This window comes from Microtus ochrogaster, chromosome 16 (genome assembly GCF_000317375.1).
Source record: "Microtus ochrogaster isolate Prairie Vole_2 chromosome 16, MicOch1.0, whole genome shotgun sequence".
Lineage (NCBI taxonomy): Eukaryota > Metazoa > Chordata > Mammalia > Rodentia > Cricetidae > Microtus > Microtus ochrogaster.
Genome location: NC_022018.1, coordinates 60,138,032 through 60,147,302, shown reverse-complemented (window position 1 = coordinate 60,147,302; position 9,271 = coordinate 60,138,032).

Below are 9,271 nucleotides of genomic sequence, written 5' to 3'. Positions count from 1 at the left end.
ACAATCTTCCCCCTGGCTAGCAGTGTGTTCTAGAACTATCCCAGATCAATCCATGGGAAGGCTATAATTCTAAGACTGAGAACACAGAAACCTTTGGATATTTTAGGGTGCTGGAGTGAGCCTGAAGTAAAAGTGTGATCCTATTCCCCACTTGCGTGAGTTGGACTCTGAGACCTGGGTCAATGCCAAAAGGCACAGTGTCTGCATGGGGCCAAGCTAGGTCTTTGAAACTTGGCTATAGTAAATGCTCACCGGAGCCTGGTTTCTGCAGACTCCCTCCAGTGAATGCTGGGCACTCTGTTGTTTACCACCCCGTTCCTTGTCAAGAATCCCTTTACTGGAGCTCTCCATTGGGAGAATATTTTAGGAATGATGTCACTTCTTTCCAAACATAACCAGTGTAATCGTGGCAATGTTGACTGAAAGAACGCAATGTCAACTCTTCTGTTTACTGAGCCTGATTTGCCATGTCTGAGCAAAGTGGGTTTTTCACCACTGAGGAAAACAAGCCAGTGTGCCTCTTCTTAACTTTAAGACTGTCTGGGGACCAGAGAGCTGGCTCAGTGGTTAAGAGCACTTGTTGCTCTTGCAGAGAAGCTAGGTTCAGTTCACATCACCCAGATGATGGCTCACATTTGTCTCTAATTCCAGTTCCAGGAGATCCGGTGTCCTCTTCTGACCTCTGTGGACACCGGGCATTCATGTGTGCACCAATAAAAATGTAGGCAAAGCATCAAACACATCAAATAAAATGGCAATACTGGGGCCCCATCATGCTGGTGAGGATGGGCTCCACCCACACCTCCTGCACCATTTGCCAAGCTCCCACAATTAGACATCAATGGGCCCGTAAGCAGAAGTAATGACCGGCAGGAAGCTTTATTCCTGCTAGAAGGATGGGAAGGAGAGAGAATGGAGGAGAAAAGGAAGTAAGCCATGTTGCACTGGGGGATTCTGAGAAGGGAAAGTGTAGCATCTCACTAAAGGAATAACTATTCTTCAAACCTCTTTAGCATAACTTGAACCTATCTTATGTGGGTGTTCCTTGACCAGGGAAAAGACCCAACACATCTGATTGTTAAGTCTCCACCTAAACCAGAGATTTTCATCTCTTGACAAAGAGTTTTATTGTTGTTGTTGTTGCTCTTAATGGACCTTTTAAAACTAACAGAAACTTTAAAAACAATAAACCAGGATGTGCCTCTTGATGTGTTTGCCTGTCCGGAGATATCTGTGAGAATTCCTATGTGCTATGGCACAAGTCCACTGTCTTACAGCTGGAATGCATTCTCTGGTTTGAATTGCTCCGAAGCAAAATAAAAGAATAAAGCTGACTGTAGGAAGTAGCATTTGGAGATGCTCCAACAGGGTACCCAGGATTGTGTTCAGGGGCAAGGACATTGCAGCACACCAGATGTGAGCCTCTTGCATGAGGCCATGGGAGTGCACCAAGGGCCTGGGTCCCTCCTCTCCACCCTCTCTCAGGAGCTTTGGGCTCTGAGCAGTGACTTAAATCATGGGCACCAGTGACAGAGGAAAACAAAGCAGAGCAATTGTTGGTATTTGAAAATCTCATTGAGCGGAATCTTAAGAGTGACAGCCAGCTGCATGAGAGAGTGGTCTTCCTGAATAGCATCTATGGGACCCATGGCACACCCTGACTTTGAGGCAATTAAACAGTGATGTTCACAGAGGAGCCCAGGCCCAGGTGTGCACGATGGCATTTAGCAGTGTGGATGCAATGTATGGAAATGAATTCGCTGCATTGGTCTTTAACCACCCTGATGGCTGTCTTACAAACGTAAATAACAGCACGTAAATATGCTGAAGTTGCTTCCCGAGTTCTCCCACCAAAACGAGTTGCAAACTTAAACGGCTTAATTTTTAAAAGCCCACACTAGAAGTAAGAGTGAGTAAGTTATGTGGTCTGAGAGTGGGGTGTTGTGGGAGTCTACACACTGTTTTATGTGGATGTAGTTGTCCACATTGCTGTCATTTGTAGGAGATGGTTGTGGTGGGATATTTTCTGAGCCATGGACCTTTTGGGTCAGTCCCAATGGGCATGGAGTCAGGATCCACATGGGTTTCCAGATGTAGATGGGTACAATAATGTGGGTAAATCCCACATTAACTCAGAATGGAATATAATAAAGGGTTCTTTGTTTAGCGGTAGACTCACAGATAAGCAGCAGTGGGGAGAATTTGTTAGAAAAATAAATTCTAAATCCAGGAGCTCAGTCGGATGTCGACACAGTAATCTTTCACCTTAAGGTTTAAGTGAAGTGCGAAAGGGGACTCATTTAAAACTTAGTCTCACACAGTCTTCAAATTCTATTCCAGGAAGCAGATAGTGATGCCTAAGGAACATGAGGGACTCTAAGCAGGGTGGCAGCGAGAGTGATATGGATAATAATAACTGGACTAGTGTTTTTGTTGGAGGGCACACCCCAGCACCTTTGAAATCCTGGTTCCATCGCTTAGCAACCGTGGGAGCTCAGGAGTGTTGTTAGGTTCCCCCCGAGCTTCACGCAGGTACCAGTACCCATCTCCCAGGCTGCTGAGTGGGCTGAATGAGCAATTGATGGGTTAATGTGTACAACACATTTGGACGGGTGTGCATAACTCCGCTAGGGATGTCAGCTATTACCGCCATTGTATGAGAAGGCAGAGCATCGAAAGCTGTAGCAGGAGGCTTTCAGACCATGGAGGAAAGGCGATTGGGCAGGACAGGTGTGGTTTTAGGAGCTAACCTGTTGGATTTATAATAAGCCATACCAAATACTCCTGAGAAATTGAATTAAAGTTTGATAAGTATAGCCCCAAGTTCTTGGCTTCTTAAGGCTACTTCCCCTCCACTTTTCTCTCACACACAGAGATGGAGCATGTCTCTCTCTGCAGGGTCACGAGGTCATGAGGACCAGTCTCTGACATTTCAAACACAAGCACCCCAAACTCTTGTGTCCCTTTATTACAGCCACCTCCGTGACCTCCTCTAATAGCCCACTGTGGGGGTCTGAGTGAGAACGGCCCTCATAGGCCCATGTATTTGAAGGTTTGGTCCACAGCTGGTGGGACTGTTTGGGAAGGATGAGGAGGTGTGGTGCTGTTGGAGGAGGGAAGCGTATGCTGCAGCAGAATGGGGAGGCTATCAGTCGCCAAAGTTAGTGACCGCTGTTTGAGCCTGTGGGGAAATGAGAGAAGGTGGGGTATACATCTCCTAACGGAGCTGGAGTAGCGATACCCCATCCCCAGTTGCCATGACTGAGGTGAGTCACTGGGTTGTCAATTCCTTGGCTTTACCAACTGAACCCATGGGCAGAGTAGATGTCAGTGTCTACAGGGAACTATAGAGGTCAGAGACACCGGTTGTCACTGGTGGAGGCTGGAGGAGCCCTGGCAGTACATGTTATAAATGTGCCTCTCACAGGCAAGAGCTCCTTCGGCGGTACTCAGTGAAGCTTGATGGAACGTTTGTAACCGAGATACATGTGCCCGCCCGTGTCCACCACAGACCACGTGATCCTCAGAACGAGTGGATCAGACTGGGCTAATTTGGTTGGCACAGCATCCTGCCCAGCACTGTGTAGAAAGAGCCATGTGCTTGTAAATGGCTCCCTCTCAGTTTGGATGGCACCGTGGTACAGGATAGAATAAGTTCTTTTGTGTCACAGAGCGTGGGCCAGTAGTTATCACCCTGATGTCATCATGACAACTTTGTTTTTTTTTTGTTTTTTTTTTTTGGTTTTTCGAGACAGGGTTTCTCTGTGGCTTTGGAGCCTGTCCTGGAACTAGCTCTGTAGACCAGGCTGGTCTCGAACTCACAGAGATCCGCCTGTCTCTGCCTCCCGAGTGCTGGGATTAAAGGCGTGCGCCACCATCGCCCGGCCATCATGACAACTTTGATCCAACTTTCCCGCAGGGGGAGTTAAATGGAGATCAGGGAGCCCAGGGCTGAGTCACACCCACCCAGTCGGGGGACATTTGAACAGACTCTTCTCAGTGTGATTAATCAGTTTGATTAGAGTAACCAGTTTGATTAGAGTGATCAACTTAGTTAAAAACACCAGCTCTCCAAGTCCTAGAACTGCAGTCACATCTTTAGATATACATTAATCGTCCATCTTCTTCAAAGCAGAATGTTTTAAAACCACGAAGAAGAGAGGCTGCCTTTTATAAATGCCAAGGGCCTGTCAGGGACACGTGGGACCAGGGGAGGCTTCCTGAGAGGCCTTGCCTTTCATGCATTTCCGTGGGATGGCCTAGTCTCCTCCCTCTGGCTCCCCACCCCAGTGCATTTTTCTGTCTCCATTTGTTTCATGTAAGCGACTCAACTCCCAGAAGTCATTCAGATTATCTGTGGGTACTTTCCTTCCATGCGGCCTGAAGGTGGCGGCTAGACAGAGAGGAGATGGCGCTAGGCTCCCCCGTCTCTCTGAGCTCCCTGCATCTCTGACCTTCTTCTGTACCACAGGGAAATGGCCACAGTAAATTGCAAAGATTATTCAATTTCTTCCCACTTTAAGTGCCTTTAAGGGGAGGCAGCACTCAGGACTTCTCAGGAGAAAGGGATGCCTCCTGTTACAGACAGAGTCCTGGGTGAGAGGTTCCAGATGCAGCCAGGGGGCTCACACCGAGATGGTCCCCTTCCTCGTCGCTGAAGGCACAGTGTAAGAGGGGGGAGACCTGAGCAAACTTGCTGAAAGAAAGACAGGACCATAAGAAGACATCTTTCGTAAAGCACGGTCTCCTTATCCAGGCTGTTCAGAATGGCCTGAATGTGGGAAATTTATCATCTTTCCCCCTTCCCTCAGCTTCATTGATGCTTTTGAATGAATTTGTGGAATCTGTGAGTTTTCATCGATTTGCTGCTGGTTGGGTTGGATAATTTTCTGCGTGCTCTTGGAAAAGAACTTAAGATTGCAACCGGCCTTGTTGGACATCAGTGCTGATTCTGATGCGTGGGTCGTAAACTGTCCAGACTGCTTGGGAACCTGAGACCCAAAGGGTGATAGAGACCACCCACAGTTCCGTCTCAGCGGTCTTTGGCTCTGTCTAAGAGGGGCTGGGAGAAGGGAAGGAGGTGGCAAATAAGAAGAGAGACTATAGATGTAGAACATTTCAAGCAGAAATTCTGCATGTACTGGGGACATGACTGGGAGAGGGAGGTGGTGTCTCATCTCCCTGGGAACCGCTCCTATGGACACTTCTCACATGGGCAGCGTGATGCACCCAGGGTCCTTCAGCCACGGGTCTTTAAATGTTGATAAAATGAGTGACTTTGAAATGAGAACTTCCTATGCCGATGAGGTGGCCCTATCCCACCCTGGCTGTTTCCCTCAGCTTCAACAAGCACCCACCTTGGCTTGGGTGGGAAGTTTGTGTCTTCCCCTGTCATCTTCCCCACGCATCCCCTTGCTGAGTGGCCAGGACTCTCATGGCACACTGACCGCCACCAGATAGTCAACTCATCCGACCAAGAGACTTGCTTCCTGGGTACGAATGTGGAGGCTGTTTAGGTTCAGCATGAATGAAAGAGTTGAAAATAGGCTGGGGTGAATGCATCACACTGCATGTTTTAAAATGCATTGATAACTTAGACTTCACGCGTTCCTAAGGCATCTTTGAAATTGCGATAAAAGAAAAGAAACACAAGTAATTAAACTCACTTAGCAAGGATAAAAAGTCAGAGGTGCTGTCAAGTACAGAGAGAACCTGGCCTAATAATAGCTGTTGCTAATTTTAGTAGCAGGTTCCCAGGCAATCACAACTTCAATGCAGGGAGGGGCTGAGCCCTGACACCTAAAAGAACACACCTGAGTTCATCTGGAGGCGAGCTCTCCCCCTGCATCCCCGACACTCTCCTGGGGTTTGTTCTGTGGATCGACTAACAAAGGGATGCTGTTCATGGTGACTTTAAAAGCTGCACTCTTAGGTGTCTGTGTCTCAGCACAGAAAGGGCCTGGCTGGTTGGAACAAGAGAATTAATATCCTTTGTGGCTGCATGGCTGCACCGTTTGAACTGTGTCTTGCCCACCCCAGAGACAAGGGCCTGAGCCTCACACCAGGAAGCTCAGCACTGGCCCACTTTATCAGCATGGTTGATATCTTAGGCTCTCAAGGAAAGGAAACTGCCGTGTCTCTCTACGCGTCTGTTGCCTGGCTTTCACGGTCTTTCTGCTCACCCAGGTAGGAACAGCAGCCCTGGTAGAGCTATCTCTAGATCTAACCCTCTGGAATGTCTTCCGTGTCCTGGTGGGAGCCCGATTTCCTCTGTGACGTGCGCCTCTCTGATCTCGGAGGTGGTGAGAGCCAAGCTTTTGGAGACACCCTCGGAATTAGGTGCCACTCCATTTCACAGTCAGCATCACAGCTGATGAAGGACGTCTTCAGCGTCCGACCATGGTGCTCCTCATCATTAATGTCTAGAGAATTCATTCCTAACATTCTGTGGAGGGCAGTGACATCACAGATGAGGGGCATTATCCAGTATCCTGACTTTAAAGGCGACAGTTTGAGGAGAGCAGTAGAATGAATCCAGCCCAGAGCCACCTGTGCAGCAGGCACAGAAATCAGATGTCAAATATCAACTCCTTAAGACTAGCAGAACACCAAACCCACAGAGCATCTTATCCGCAGAGGCAACGCTGGCCCAGTTAGCAGGGGACAGAAGAAGAAAATGATCCCGGGACAGAGACACACGCCAGGCATCCAATAGTCGCCAGAGCACATGGGAATTAATGATATTCAGAATCTGATGAATACCAAGAGTTTTCAGCTTAAAATAATCTTCCTCGGTGCTGATGTGCAGTTACTGGAGGACTCCCAAAATGCCACTGAGAAAAATTAGATGTAAGCGAAAAAAAAAAAAATCCCAAAGCTCTGAGATTCAGCTTTTCAGTGCCTGGAATACGGTCCAGTGAACTGCGGAGAGCTGAGGAGATGGTGGGCCCATGCCCCAGCTGTCTGTTTATCCATCCCAGCCGCCCTGGGAAAAACCTCCTGTCCACGACTTCTGAACTTGTGAGGAGATTTGCTAATGTTCTGTATGGTCTGTGCATTTGCCAATGGCCTGGGAGCCTTTTATGGGAGAGCTTAAATTCTAGAGAATGGAGTTTCACCACAAACCACCAGAAAGGCCTGCAGCTCTCACCTGGCACCAGAGAAGGACAGACAGACAGACAGACAAGTAGTCAGACCAAGCAAGCCCATATCCAGTCGCTCTACCTGCCAGGTCAGAAAGGAACCCCAAAATTACAGCCGGCTCAGCTGCAGCGGAGCTACAGGAAGGCGGCTGCGGCTCTGTCCCACCATTCCTTCAGCTTGTGAAGTCCTGTCTGCCAGGAAGAGCCGCTTCTCTCTTGACACGTACCTCCGGTGCATACAAATGTCACCTGGCCCACAAGCCTTCTTCCTGCCGGCCTAAACTCCCAGGCTCTTCCAGGTCACTGAATCCCCTTGCCCTGCCACGCCCTCATCCCTGGCTTCCTGCCTTTTTCTCTGGTCTTATTTCTTCTCTCCTCCTAAGAGAGACTGCGCTGGCTCTTGCCAGTCTGCACCTCTCCTCTCTGCCCCAGAGAGGAGACAGCCATGGCTTCTTTGGACTTTCCCAAAGGCCTCTGGCTGTTCTCTGTCTCTGTCTCTGTCTCTGTCTCTCTCTCTCTCTCTCTCTGTCTGTCTATCTAAATAAACCTTCTTCCGATGCATGGATCAGTCATTTGGGTGGCTTCTCTTCACCCTTGCTTACACTGCCTGTGTGTTGCCAGTTTTCTCCTTGAAATAGGAGTTAACCTAGGTAATAGATTTAGTGTAGCTCCAGTTCCTGAGATTTCTCCAATGACAAAGCTCTTCAGTTAAAAAAAAAAAAATAAGAGAAAAGATGTCCCCAAGGTCTGGATGGATGCGCTCTACAGTGGCATGGCTGGCTCTCCCATATGCATCTGCTCTAATTGAATCAGGGTTCCAGAATCCTTGAACTCTGCCTCCCATTTAACCTCAAGACCTTATTGGCAAACGAGACGCTTCTAGAAAGAGGAGAAACCCAGAAAGCTTTTAGTTGACGGCAATTTCAAGAATGACAGCCCCCTTTTAAAAAGCCCCGAGGCCTGCAGAAACCACAGGAGTGCAGGGGGGTCACCAGCCAATTTCTGAATTATTAACACATTTCAACAATTAAAGGAAGACATATTGATAGGCTATTGAGGCAGTTAATTATTTAGTACAAAGTACAGAGTGGGAGGAAATAAAATATTGAAACGTAGTGAGTGGGCTGGATCCTGGTCTGTAAAGGCGGGTGGGTATGAAATTCCAGTCGTAAAACTTTATTTGCCTGAGATTAAAAAAAAAATCAAATCTGACTATAATTCCTGAATCTGCTTGGCTGGTACAAAATAAAACCCCAAAGAGTGTGAGTTTCTTCCAGTGCAGAAAGCTTAGAGATGGTGGTGAAGCTGACTGAGTGGGCAGGCCTTGCAAAGCCAAGGCTAAGGTCACACAGCAGCAGACCGTCCCAACTTCTTCCCTCTCTCTGATGTACGGCTTAGGGACCTTCTGCCCAGACATCCAGGGTTTCATCCAAAGCCATTCCCACCTAAGAGCTGACCAAAGCCGGTGGGGCTATTTTTGCTCTCTAGAATTGGGCAATTAGCGCAAATGGGAAGGGGAGTGACGGATTAAAGTGTTTGTAGGTGACAACTGGGATCAGCTGTTGCCGTGTGTGTGCCTTGCTGGCTGGCGGTGGCTATGAACTGCCCTGGCTTTGTTTGACTGAAAGGTGGAGGAACTTTCCAGAATGCCTACACAGTCGTGACAATTGAAATACAAAGGAAACTATTTAAACCCCTGAGCGTGGAGTGATCTCCGCTCCTTCTTCCCTTGACTAAAATTCCCCGACTGTGAGGGATTTATTCCGTGGTCCGTGAAAAATAGTGGATAGAGAATTCTTAGAGCAACACTTGAAGGACACACCTCCCCACCTCTTCACCAGCACTGGGACACTCGCTTGACCTTTGAAAACCCAGGACCCACGTCTCACCTTGGTCTGCCTCAGAGCTGAGGGCGCCGCAAATGCTCAGCCACTTACCGAATTAGCAACCCAGGCAAAGCTGTGTTTTGGTTGTAAGATTTTCCTCAGTAGTGCAAGGGGACACGACGTCTTCTTTTCAACTATGAGAGCACTGGTTTCTCATGCCCCTCACTCAGTTGTTGCTGAATGCAAAACATCTTGTAGTCCTGGATTCCCAGACTAAGTGTTCTGAAAGATGTCAGGGACTCT